Genomic DNA, 14153 nt, shown 5'->3' on the forward strand with positions numbered 1-14153 from the left:
CGACGACGCTGATAATGATGACGACGAGGAGGTTGCCCAAGAGCCACCCCCTTCCTAGAGGATGACCTTCGTTCTGCCACCTTTCCTCCTTTGCGCTTCCCTCTTATCCTTCCCTTCCACCGCCCCTTCTCCTCCAGCACCTCCACCTCTGCCTCGTTTCCCTCTTCTTCTTCTTCGTCGTCGTCCTCCTCCTCCACCACCACCACCACCTCCTCCAGTCCTTCTCTCGCTCTCTTTCCTCCCCTCTCTACTCTTCACTATTGCTGGCCACGGCTCTCTCGCCGCTGCGGACCCCGTGCCAATAGCTGCAGCACCTCAAGGTCTCTCCTCGCGAACAAGCAAGCACCACTCACGGGACGACCTTGACAGATCGGTTCGCTCTCGGGGCTCCACAGTCCGCTTCTCCTCGATTGGCCGCCTCGATGATTCCACTGGCAGCTCCTGCTGTTGGTCGACCTAGCGTTCACCTTGCTCCCGTTGATGATGACCAGGGCGGAAACCGGGGCCCTCGCGGGTGGAATCTTCCTGCTCCCGCCTGGGAGCTGCATCCTTCGAGCTCGCCAAAGGGCTAGCTGCCCCTCGCTCCCTCGTCCCGATTTTCCAAGTCAAGCTTCTCAGTCCTGTCTCGCTTGGCTTCTGAAACACGTTCCACGAAAACCACTCTTTTACAATCGGCCTCCAGCACAAACATATACATATATATATATATATATATATACAGACTGGATGCAACGTGTGTCAACGACTCGTGACGCGACAAGCCCGTATATCCTTGATCAAATGCCAACAACCACCGCGAAGCACTATCTTAAGAGGCATAAAGAGGGGATGATTCGTGTCGCGAGAAACTAGAAAAGCTGCGGCACGAGCATCGTCGCATATCGACAGATGCAAGACGAACCACATGTGTTCTCCATATACCTTTCGCGGATCGATTCGTTTCTCCTCTCGCCCGTGCAACGTTAGACCTGCTTTTCCATTCATCGACCACTCCCATGTGCGCGGCGAGGCCTCGAACGATCCCATCCAGCGATTAATCCAATATGTACAGGCACGCGAGATGATCGTCCGAATTGGACCAACCTCGAGCAACACATATACAAGCTACGTATGTATATAAGTGTACACTTTTTCCTACGTTAATTACGAACGATGAGAAGATGGAAAAGAATAAATATATATATATATATATATGGAACGTTGAAGAATCGATCGAGGAAAGCTGTACGGGAGGAAAATTGTGGGGAAGAGTGCGGCTCTAATGGAGATTGGAGGAAACATTAGGTAGACCGACAGCTATACGTATATAGGCGAATCCAGCGGAGAAAGAAAAGGCTCGATCATCGTGGAGGGGTTATAAGAAAATTACCCGTTCTCTGAATATCTTATTCGATTTATAAGCAGGCGCGTTTCGCTGTCGTCGGTCGATACTCGCGGAGAAAGAAAGGGCGGGAAAAATAATTGATGTCTATCGCGAGCGACCGGACCCATCTGGCTTGGTCAAACTCAAGGATAACACGGTGACTATATTTACGCGCGAAATGCCCGCAACTTTTGCTTTCCAATTTTATCGGAGCACACGCTCAATATTCACACGAGCCTATTTCCCTCGCCCCGTCCAACCAATCATCCACGGATATAGCACATGCCACTCTCTCGCTTACCAACCTGATTTGTTATTCTTTTTCGCGCGCGTTCCTACCACCCCTCTTCATCTTCCGTCTCTTGTAATATACTTCGAGACTCCCGGTTGTCAACGAGCGGGTGTGCTCGCACGGGAGAGGGCAAGAAAATTCTAATGGCGGCTCTGCAGGAGGATATATATATATATATATATATATATAGGGGCGACCGAGAGTATAGGCATTGTTGAATTAGCCAGCTGAATTAATTAGATTGATCAATGGGGAAACGGAGGCGAGTTCGTGGTGGAGGACTGGACTGGAGATGCGTGCGTACATATATACGCGACAGAGGGAGAATTTGTCCCGAGCATCAACACAGGCGTGTCGGCGTTTGTGTGTTCGGAAGCAACAGCTGAGCAGCTTAAAGCACCTGCGTCCAATGCCATATTGGATGGATGCCTCGCGTCGCGTCGTCTACGCACCATCGATGTGCCCCCAACAGCTCGAGCATCCCGATGATAATCGTCTTAGCGTAACCACCCGAGGATCCAAACTTGGAGAACAAACAGCAACTTCATCAAGGTTAGCGTCGATCGAAAACTCTGATCGATGAGGTTCGAATCGATGGAAAAATAATGATAGGGATCGAGATCGTCTGTGGGGGTTTCGAGTGGAATTTTCTTCGCTTTTTTGTTTGTATTTTTGAGGAGGCGAACGGAGAACCCCTCCAAGTAGAAGGGGCCTGTTCCGTTATAGCGTGAAAGCACCATATGGCCTAATTCGAAATATCGTTTCGAGCTGGTCGTACCTGTGTGCGTCCGTGTTTGCACAGTTCTTTGGATGGGGGAGGAGGCTTCGTAGGGGGTCAGAGAGGAACTTCTGTTTTTCCTAACGCACACCTTGATCGCTGTGCTTCCCCGTGTGCCTCGATGCGTGGAACGAAAAGGTGCCATGCTCCCCGCCGGAAATGGCTTCAGGAACGAAGGGGGAGGAAGTTCCTGCACTCGGAAGTAGCCATGGCTCTAATTATCGGACGAAGGTCTCGCTTCGCGACTCTTTCACCGAATTATTTCCTCCAACCCTTCCTATTTCTCTTTAAAAACCGAGGCTCGGTAGTTGGACTGCTGGAGAGGTGTGCCTCAAAGAACTTTGAGTTCAAAAAATGGAAACTTTGCCATTTTCTTTGCGCGACGACCCAAGCCAGCAAAGAAATATATATAATTGCAGATGTGATGAAAAAGTTTGGGTAACGATAGATCGAAGTGTTCCATGGGTGAATTTCTAGACGAGTATTAAATAAAGGGGGGGGGGGGTGGTTCTGACGCAGTCCATGGGACACCACATGGCGTATCGTGGAAAGGGTACGTGTAGCAGGGCATGTGCGTGTGGTCGAGAGTATCTTGTACGGGGTTGCACACATTGCTTCGTTGCGTAGGTGTCATGTGGTCGACGGGTTCGCAGGGGGTGCATGGGAACTCGCTCATAATCACCGGCCCATATCCATCTACGCCGACCCTGCATAACCAAGCATTCCCTCCTTCGGCTTACAAGGGAAATACCTCCAGAGTCACACACACACACAGGATGATCAAACCCATACCTATATATATTCCAATTAAAAAATTAACAGTTTTCCATCAGCATAATAATATTGATATAGTAAAGTTGAAGAGGAGTAAAGATGCGAACAATTTGTTGACTCGTGTAATGCGCGTGTAAAATATATATATATATATTTGTAGAGAGAATGAGAGGGAAGGAAGGGTCGTTGATGCGCAGCAACAAGTTGACCGAATATGTTAATTCATCCGCGATATTAATTAAAGAGGTTAATCGCGGTAATTACGAATCCCGTGCCACGTAGCTTCCTCGATTCAAATAGGACTCTCGACGCTTTGTTATTATTTTCCATTGGAATCGCGCTTGGACCGAATGGCACGTGGCCAAAAGCGTGCGTGCGTGCGATGGGGATCGGAGGGAGGTTTTATCCGGGGGGTGGGAAATTATGCGCGAGGAGGATGAAACGTTTAAAAGCGCGAGCGACCTGTCACCGATTTTCATAATTCACAGCTCGTTAAATTTGTTTCACCGTTTGGCCCGATTTCATTCACCCACGCACACCACCAGAGCCGCCGAAAGGTCATTAATCCACATTGCCTCGTTTTCAATGAGTTTAATCACGTTTCAAAAACAATAATATGGGTCAGCAAAAGAGCCGGGATATTATTCGAGCCACCTCATTAACCTGACCTTTAACGCTCGCGTTTGCACATTTCGATTTCGATATTCATTGATTCGGCTCCGCGCTCTTTGACACTCGTGTATACATATAGCGTGAATTTTTTATTATCGGGAGAGGATCGTCGGTGGAAGGGGCACGCGAGAATGGCAGCGAGAGCAGCCAAGGACGACGAAGAAGCCAAGTTTCGTTGACGAGGCGAGAGTATTGTGACTCGGCTAACCGACGAAATCAGCCGATGGCGTGTGCCCGATAGGGGAGGACGAGGTAGGAAGGTAGGAAAGGTGAATGGGCCTGAAGGGGGCGATAAGACGTTGAGGAAGAAAAGGGGAGCCTCGCGCTAAGACGTTGGAGGGAGCCATGGTGGGTCTTCGACAATGGCAACAAGAAGCCGAAACGGCGGTTACGCCTCGAAACGGCAGCTGGCACGCGCTCCTTCGAATTCCCAAGGAGTCCCCCCCCCCCCCCTCCCTCCTGAGGCCCTTATTCCACGACCCCACTCTGATTCCATCTTCTCCTCCTCCGCCGCGTCGCCGAGAAAACGCTCTCGAGGAGCTCGCCCAGAAGTCGATCCTTCCACACTGTATATACCTGGCAGGACATTTAAATCGGGGGACATCAGCCGGCGGAACCACCTGAACGTGCAAGGGGACCCCCTTATTCTTGGCATTGGCGTACCAACTCTACAATCTTCAACTTTCTTAAACCCGTATACTCCACGCGTTCTTCGTATATACTTGTGCAGGTCTCCAAATATACGAAATTCCTTTGATGTAAAATACTTCGACCTTGACCGTTTCTTCGTGGTACGCAGAAATTCTAGGAATGTCAAATTCGAAGTCTTCCTCGTGGTGTACAAACACGAGAATCAGGAGTCTTACGAATGTCGTTAGGGTCGTCGGCATAGACCGAGGTTCTACGCCACTGTCAATAAGGACCGTTGTATTCCGACTTCTTTTCTTCGAGGGACCCCGATGCTGTTCCGCTGGAAGGATTTTTTGTAGCTTTTAATATCGCACGTTAGCATTTCCCAGAGGGAAAAGTCATGGGAACCCATGTGCCCCCATTATAAGTTAACGTCTCCCGAAAACTCCCGGAAAGCTAGATCTATATAGAAGAAGAGAGGATCTTCCTTCCGCGTTGAAGGGACTCGAAGCATAGGCACGAGGTCTCGAAAGGACGCGTCGATCGATCCCCTCAACCCGGAGAACGAAGGAATATATCCGTGAATTCGAGGAGTTGGCTAATGCGCGACGAAGCATTCGAGTCGAGTGCATCGATGTTTCTTGATGGGTTCGTTAAACTGCTGCAGGGTCTAATGGGAAGACCTTTGGGTATAAAAAGCACAAGAGTGAGAGAGAGAGAGAGAGAGAGAGAAGGCGTGGCTGGAGACGATTTAGCAGATATATAGCAGGAGGTAGTGCAGGCTGGCGTAAACAATATCGGCAACACTGGCGGCCATTGCAGTCGGTATCCAGCAACGACGAAGTTTGAGCCAAAGCAGCTATGGACGAGAGCGAGAGAAACTTTGGCAATTGAATAAAATTAAATAATCTCGGTACTCGCGACGCGGCAGTTTTCGTGGGCGAAACTCCGGAGGATTGGCCGTTCGCCATAAGAAGATTTCCAGCGACTGGCCCACTCTCGTTTTGCTTATTTCCCTTGCCAATATGCCGTGCTGGCAGTTGACATCTACATAACTGCCGCCAAGCCAAGTAGCCGGGCCAATAAAACCGAACGAACCCGGGGGTGGGGACCGCGAGAGACTCCTCGCTTCCGGTTCTGCCTTTTCTCACCCGCCGTCGCACCACCGGTGCAACATCGATGTCGCACAACCCTGAAGAACGCGCTGCAATCTCAATTATAATTGTTCGGTGAATGTAATACTATTTATAGTCTATATATATATATATATATATATATATATATGGTGGTACGCGTTATTGCTTTTGCCAAAGCGTCGAGCGGACGACGAATCAAGTTGGTTGCAGAAACGGAAAAGGCGCGTTAGAGTCGTTGGAAGAGGGAGGGAGATGGAAGATCGTCAATCTTGACGTCGGGACAGGGTCGACGTATGCTGGGACGCAAAACCTCCGCGTTGCGACGTGCGGCGAGCGATGGTCCGATCGTTTGAGCCAATCACGACCTGATTGGACATAATGGACTTGCGTCTTGTCCCCTAGGCCGAAGGTTCTCACGTCCGGTGTGGCCGGACCTGCTTCGGCCCAACCGAGGAGCCACAGGGACTTGAGTTGAGAACCCTCGAGTGGCCTAAGTGACTAGGGCACAGGATGAAGGCTGCCCGAGAGCGACTCGTCGGCTGCTACACTGTTACTGCTATGATAATGAGGAAGGTGACTTCCGACGATCCATATATGTATATGCTATATATCGCGAGAGCCTCAGGCACGGAGAGAAACAGAGAGAGAGAGAGAGAGAGACTCTTGTGCGTCACAAACTCCAGAAAGGGACAATAAGCCTAGCTCAATTTTCATCCATCAACTCGTCGAGATCGCCAGGAATCATCGAACTTCCAAGTGTCTTCTCGATCCAACCAGCCGTAATTTCTCAATTCGCGCCAGCGAGTTCTTAACGGAAAGACTCGTCCCCCCCCCCCCCCCCCCCCCCTCTGACCCTCGACAAACCTATATACACTGGTCTCACTCCCTCGCTGTCTCGTTTCAATTTTATTTACCTTATCAGCTATATATATATATATAATGTCCCTCTATTCGCTATCGCTTTCCTTTTCCTTCGACACACACACACACATACAAAGGAACGCTTAGTACCAGTGTGAACGAGAGACAATTGCAATCCTCTCGATACGTATATACATGTACACCATGATAACCGACCGAAATAGAATAGTTTCCAATGACAATTATCTCCTTCCCTTTTCGCTCGCTCTCTCGTTCGATATAATAATATTGGCGGTACGAATTAAAAGAGCGATCGAATCGCTCGCGTCTCGCAAATCTCATCCGAAACTCGATCATGTCCGATCGGAATGGGAGCGTGGTTCGTTACGCACGCAGGGCAGTCGCTGGCATCGCGATGTTCATTAGGGGAAAACAGTGTATGCTATAACGCAATAAGGGTAGGGAGGGGGGGGGGGGGGGGAGGGAGGGAAGACGGTCCCGATGAGGTCTCGCGAGTCGTAGCTCTAAAGTGACGTGGGGTGCGCTCCGCAGTTCGCGAGCAATTTTCCCAAATGCTGCGACAATTCAGCTAATCAGCACAAATTCGCGGCTGGGAAAGAAGAGCTGCGGAAGTCGATCTTCGCGGGAGTAGGATGCCGGTCGCCGCGGGTCAGGGTAGTGATGTGTGCGTGCGTGTGTACGTGTGCGAGCGTCCCGGGGCATCGAGATAGTCAAGGGTCAAGAGAGGGAAGGAGGGGGGGGGGGGGGGGGAGGAGATATGGAAACGAGTCAAAGTGCGCGAATATTTGCATGAGAAGCGAAAGAGACTCGCTCGGGTACAGCTATATATGTATATATAGCACATAGAGAGAGAGAGAGAGAGACGGTGACGCGGGTACCGGTCGGTTCCCAAGTGTCGGGTGAGCCACGTCGTGCTTAATCCAATTGAGTCAATTCGGGTTAACTTGAAGTCGTCTAAACAGCTTGTTTAGGCCAGCCATGATGCATGCGTAACGCGTCGCGTATCCGGTTCTCTTCCTTCCTCCTATCCGCGATTCCTGACCTTCTCGCGTCGAGCTGCCGGATGATGCGCTTCTTTAATTTTGCCCGCGCACCATACGTACCAGAAACGTCCTCACCCGTCTGTATTTACAATTCGGTTTTACGTCTCGTCTCCCCCCCCCCCCTCCCGCGGGCCCTCGCGAGGGTATAAAGAAGAGGCTCGGGGTTGCTCGCCGTTCTTGCGGATGGTGCAGTCATCGAGTTTCCAGGATGCTCCGCTGGTGGAGAGCACACGCTAGTATTTGCGCAAGGTAAACAACGCGTCCCTGCCCGCAGCTGACGTTAGGCTGGAGAACCAGGCTCTTTTCTTCCAACCGAATCATTCCACCCTCTCTCATCATCATCTTCTTCTTCTTCTCTTCATCCTGTATTCTCTTCAGCCGAGCTCTGGTACTCGGACGTCCAGGAGCCTCAGCCTCCCAAACGACTGGTAAAAGGGGGGGGGGGGGGGGAGGGGGGTTAAAAATAGAAAGAAAGTTTAGGAAACAAAAGAAGGATGCTGTCGCAGAGACCAATGGCGCTTGGTCACGTGCGCAAATAAGGCTCGTCCAGATTTTGTATACGAGTAAAGTGCGTGGCTAATTAGGGGCTTTGGAGATTTAATTATTTCCTCTTTGGCGAATGAACGCGCAAACGCGACGAACGTGGCGGAGAGAGAGAGAGAGAGAGGAAGCGATGGAAATGGGCTAGGTGAAAAATAGGAAGGAGTGACCGGCGTGGGCGCACAAAGGAATACGCGAACCACGTGAAAAGATCGGGCAAATAGTTTCGTCGTGGACTATCTGAGATCCGGAACTTGTTTGACAATGGTACGGAAGGCGATACACCTGGATGGTCGCGTGAGCGCGCCGCACGCCTCGCGCCGGCCCCGAGAAACTGTTGACGCTCGGACCAGCGGTCGAGAAAGCGAATCGACCGGACAAGAGTTTTACCGGAAGCCAGCCGTGGCCGACGTAACCACTGGACCTCGTCTCCTCAATCATCGCCATTCTTCCCATCGACCTATTCCAACCTATAATTGCCGCTCGTCTCTCTCTCTCTCTCTCTCTCTTTATTTCGCGTTCTTTAAATTATTATTGTTCGAGCCTCGCCGATTAAATTCCGCAAACACACACACACACATAGATAGGAAGAAGACGAGCAACACGCGAACGCGCACGACGGAACCATCCGATCCTCCCGCGCTCTTTGCGGGAACTCTAAAAGAGTTCGCCGGTCCCACCCCACACTCCGCTCGGCCACGGAGATTCCTCGGCACTTTCGACGTCATTAACGCGCTAGCCTCGTTAAGGACACAAGTAAGACGCGATAAGTGGTCTTAATGATGCAACTTGCAACTCTCGCAACTCGCCTGTTTTGCCTCGCGAATTAAGAGAGGATTAAGCGCGGGATAACCAGCTCCGGCGGAGACCTTTCGCATCCATCGACCGTAATCAGTTTACATATTTTAACGAACTCGCCGAAAGTATCCGGCGAACACGCTGCCTTCACTCGGACAATGAACGAATTAGAAACGAAACTTTGGCTTTCGAAGGAAAATCCACGTTCAATTATATATATACATATATATGGAGAATTAGTGGGAGGATTCGCAGAAGGAAAGTGAATTTTCTTTCGCAAGGTTTACCGTGCTGCACGCGGAGGGGATCCAGAAGAGGTGCTCCGGAGATAATAAACGTTCTCTTTGTATGTGTATATAGATGGTCTTGGATATCGCGCGGCAAGTTAATTATTTGACGCGTGGAAGGACGCGAGGAGGCGTACATTGCGAGCTTATATCATCCTTTCGTGATTCGTCCCTCCATCTCTCTCACTCTCTCATATATATATGTGTGTGTGTGTGCATGTCGTATGTACGTGACGTGTACAGAGCGCAATAATCGTGCGAACGTTTCCTTCGGAGTCAGCCAAGTAGAACGTGCGTGCAAAGTGTCAGCAAACGCGCGATCGATAATTTACCTATATATATATATATATATATAGATTTCGGGTTCCTCATCATCCAGGATCCTGAATCTCTAAATCGACACGAGCATCCTTAAGAATGATTCATCGAGATTCTCCTCCATTGAGAGAAATTCGATAATAATTCGCTAATGATCGATACGATTTACGCTGGTTAGAATGGACTATGAGAAAATGGGGGACGAATAGATTCTAAGAAGAATCGTCATATAAATAATTACGTATCAATGGGATCTAGCTCGACACGATTTTGCCCTCTTTATAAATTAGCCGGGACGGAGAGCGAGAGCGAGAGAGAGAGAGAGAGAGAGAGAGCTGCTCGGTAACTATTCAGTTATTCCTGCATGCATCATATATACACACACACAAGTCGACTGCCCTCTCAACTTCTAAATTACGTATAATGAGCTGTTCAGATATGTGGCTTATGTGTATACGTATAGCGCGAAGTGTCTGCTGATGCATGAGTCACTCGTCAAGTGACATTAGCGAATCAAACTAGGTCATTTTCTACAGGTAATTTTCCTAAGATTACTTACTCTCTCTCTCTCTCTCTCTCTCTCTCTCTCTTGGATTACGCAGAGTTATTCTTTTCTGTAAAATTTTTAGGCAACCGGAAGAAGAACGATATATACATTATATATATATATAGAGAGAGCTAGGAGAAAAAAAATGAATCCTATAGATTATATATTTTTAAGCAGATTCGTTAGTCTCCGAACGAGCGTGCGCAAGGAGAGGATAATATTGTGACAGATCGGATACACGATGTGTCAGTGTGCGTGCTAGTGGCACACTACATCCGCGGACCGAGTCAGTTCTCAGGGCTATCATTGCCTGTCGGCCGGAAGACTCACTTAGACCCGTCTTGAGTTACCCCTCCCACCCCTGCGGCCACCTCGTCCTAGTGGCCCTCGGTAAACCAGGACTGTATTACGTACCTTCTTTTATCCCCCCCCCCCTCCCTCTCAATCCTGCACCACCCAATTCTTCCTTCCTTCCTTACATTATTTCCTGCGCTGAACAACTCGATGATCCCAACAGAACTCTCGCTCCATTTTCGCAAACTCGAGGGATACGTAAAAGGTAAATGGGTTTAATTCTATAAAGTTATTCAGCTAAAAGTGGAATACGTCGATGGGCTTAATATAACGAGCATAAGTTGTCGTTAGCTTTGCGGCAAAGCAGCGACTGCCACTTGAATTATGCAAGCGACGTTATACAAGAACAGCGGCCCTTTTACATCGGATGAGGAGAGTGACAGGTTGCGCGATACCTCGCGACCGCGTCTTCTCGCAGTCCTCGCATCTGCACGTGTTAATTTTGCATCGCGCCAAAACGATCTATACTCTCGCGTACGCGATCCTCCCAATCCCGGATGTTCATTGGATGATGATCAATGCTGTACGTGTGCTTTTCTTCTTCCACTCCTCTAGACAAATTGTCGCTATTTCGAGATATACCCTGTGGCTGTACGGTGCATTATTAATTCTCGTCTCGTTGTCAACACCGTGGAGAGGATTCAGCCGGGTAAATAAGTCCTGATAGTTGGCCGCTGCTTTGTTAATATTGACTTTATCGCCGATCATTAACCGGGATTTGATTAAAATTCAAACAAGTCCTATAGCTCGGACTGTACTTAATATTCATTGGAAAATCTCAAAGCGGTTGCTCGATCGCGTGGGCTTCATTGCCAATATTTATACTTTATGAATTAATGCCGAGCGTTAATGGCGGTTAACGTTTCATCTCGATTACGAGGCAGTCTCGACGATTACCGTATCGATTCGCTCGTAAAATTCCTGAACAGCCAAACCTGCGGGTGTTTTGCAGTCTTTGCTCGTGTAAAAGTCTTGAATTTCTCAGAGAGAGAGAGAGAGAGAGGGTAAACTTTAGGAATAATTCTAATGGCGAGTTTCTAGGAGAATGAGAAAATGTGTGTGTCCTAACGATGCTTTATTTTTAATTGATTCTTCGATTGGTCGTTTGTTTTATTTCGTCCTTATTGTCAATTGTGGTAGTAATCGGTATAAGTAAGTATACATATACGCACACACACATATATATATATATATATATAGTGGAGAGATTTTTAAGTGTCGATAAGTACATGGGAGGGAACGAGGCGAGACGGAAGTGTGTATTGCAGAGAGAGAGAGAGAGAGAGAGCATGAGCTAAGGGAACGATACCTGTGTGACTGTCCGTCGTCCGGACGTCCGCTGTTTTGTTAGAATCACGTATCCGTGGGTTTCCACTTTGAAAGCGCACGCTCCTATCGACGATGTCGGCATGTCCGATCGGCGGGCGGCGGAGGAACCGATATCCAGGATGCGAGGGCCCGATCGAGCCCTCGATCGAGCCTCGAGTGGACGTCGCGGAAAACGCGTTACGCTCTTCCGTGCGGAAACCGGAAATAACTCTCCAGCCATCCGTACGTATATATATATATATAACCTGATGTATATGGACTGGAACTTTAGCTCGAGGAATCTGTTAATTCTGCAAGATTTCGCAATTTTCCTCTTTGAAAGAAAATCGTGGTTCTCGATTCCTATTGGTTCGCTAGGTGCGAGTCGATGACGTAGGACGTCATCAAGGTCGAATTGCATCGACAGCAGAATATAAGAGACGTTTCGAACAAATTCGACCTGCAGCTGGAGGATCGTCAGTCCCCGCCTTCCGGAAACGGAAATTGGACTATTGTAGGTCCATCGCAGCTAGTTTCCTTAGTGCAAGTATCATTGAAATGAAAATTGAAAGGTTCGAGCAATTACGAAACGTAAGCACGCAAGGATCGATGAGCCTCGCGGAGCGAACACTTGCAGGTTGCTCGAGCGATCGGCACAAAAATGTCCGCCATTATCTCGTTTCCTATGCCTACCGTGATTAATTAGGACCCCGTCCGAGTATAAATTTTCCTGTCGCCCGTCTCCCCCCCCCCCCCCCCTCCCCCGGTGTACCGTGCTACAGGAACGCAAAATACTTGGCTGACTTTTAATTGACCCTGCTTAATGACAGCTTTCTATTGTTCGGCAAATCACACGTTAGGAACGTCCGGAATCGGACGTGAAAGAAATTTACTGGTTGCTCCACGAGCTACGACCGAGGCTCGTATCTATGTTCGATACTCGATTACCCTGTTCCTCGAATTCTCTATTTTTGTAATCGTTCTATATCGAGCATGTACGAAGAACTCGAAATATTCCTTGCTCGTTTTCATGGCTAAAGAAAATTTTGTGTTACTTCGGACACTGGCACACTCTCGAATTTTAATTACGTCGTATACGATAATTATTTGGCGTATTGCGAACAAAAGCAGTCTGGCCAACCGTGGCACAAATAATCAAATTGCAGCTGCGATGCATTATCCGACACGAGCGTTTCCTCCGAAGATAAAAAAGAAAATAATATGGCGCATATACGATTCTAATTACGCCGGTCTCTGTGGTATTTTTAGAAGGAATTCGCTTATACTCCTATCATATTTTTCATCCCTTATAATAATATTATCCCCCTAGGTAGCTGTAGCTCCGGTACCTGCGCGAAATGTAAAGCAAACATTTTAACTCTTCCCATAGGGTTTTTGCATTGGCCGCGCCGTCCGAGTGTGCACCTTCGAAACTTGATATGTTATTTCAAAGTTGATCGATCGCTGCTTCGTTCGTAAAAGAGGCATAGCAGGAGGAGTGGGGCTTCCCCCCAAAAAAGAGGGGAAAAGAGTGGAGATTCTTCGATTGGACTAAAAATATTTGGAGACGCGGGACATGTACGGCTACTCGATATTCATTATCGAGAGCCGCCTGGCCAACAACGCGCCGAGGCTATTAGCGTTGGCAAGGGCGAACGATCGAGGGAATCCCCGGCCAAGCGGGCTAATATCACCCTCCTCCAACACACACACACACACACACACACACATATATATATATATATATAGGTAGCCTATATATGGAAAGCGAACGCCATCTTTCGACAATTGCTCTCTTCCGACAAATTTTCTAGCCTAGGAACTGTGTGCCGCGCGTCGTCGTGTAATTCTCTCGATGCTCTAACGATACACTCGAACAAAATTCGCTGTAATTGCCGCTCGGTGAAATAATGGACCGCCGGAAATGCATGCATAGACGCGCTCGATAAGAAGAGAGAGAATATATATAGTATCGTTTAGATGACGTTTATGAGATTGGGATTTCTGTATTTAGCGCAATTAAAATCTCGAGGGGACGCTGGACACGGAGATTTTCATAGGCTAGGATGAAGAGTTGAGGTATTTTTGTTGGTCCACGATAAATTGGAGTTGGTACCAATGCGGGAGGACATTGAATATATATATATATATATATATATATATGTATATATAAGACAGAGGAATTTGTAGGAAATATGCAATGGCGCGCGTATTATGGTCCGATGAACGTCCCTTGGCATTTTCCTACCGACAACGGAAGAAGAGGGAGCTAATTTCCTCTGTGAAAGTGGAAGCTTCCATAAGGATACCTGGTCCAGTGCGCACGTATATCCGGTTCCTATGTGTCGCGCTTCGAGGGCTCCTCGCGCGGAAAAAATCCTACCGTCATTAAGTACTTACGATCGAATAAGCATGTCATATATACATGTGT

General features: G+C 48.4%; 1 long non-coding RNA gene across 3 annotated transcripts in view; it reads right to left on the minus strand.

Moving 5' to 3' along the window:
- Positions 1 to 546: 546 nt before the first annotated feature.
- LOC136776716 (uncharacterized) overlaps positions 547 to 14153 on the minus strand; it is a 59832-nt gene continuing 46225 nt past the window's right edge. For all 3 annotated transcript variants that reach the window (XR_010823127.1, XR_010823126.1, XR_010823125.1), the window contains one exon: positions 547 to 636. This is a non-coding gene — a long non-coding RNA (uncharacterized lncRNA). The remainder of the gene's footprint in view (positions 637 to 14153) is intronic.

Source organism: Prorops nasuta, unplaced genomic scaffold (assembly GCF_024137725.1).
Source record: "Prorops nasuta isolate Cenicafe-Biocafe unplaced genomic scaffold, Cenicafe_Pnas_1.2 PNAS00010, whole genome shotgun sequence".
Lineage (NCBI taxonomy): Eukaryota > Metazoa > Arthropoda > Insecta > Hymenoptera > Bethylidae > Prorops > Prorops nasuta.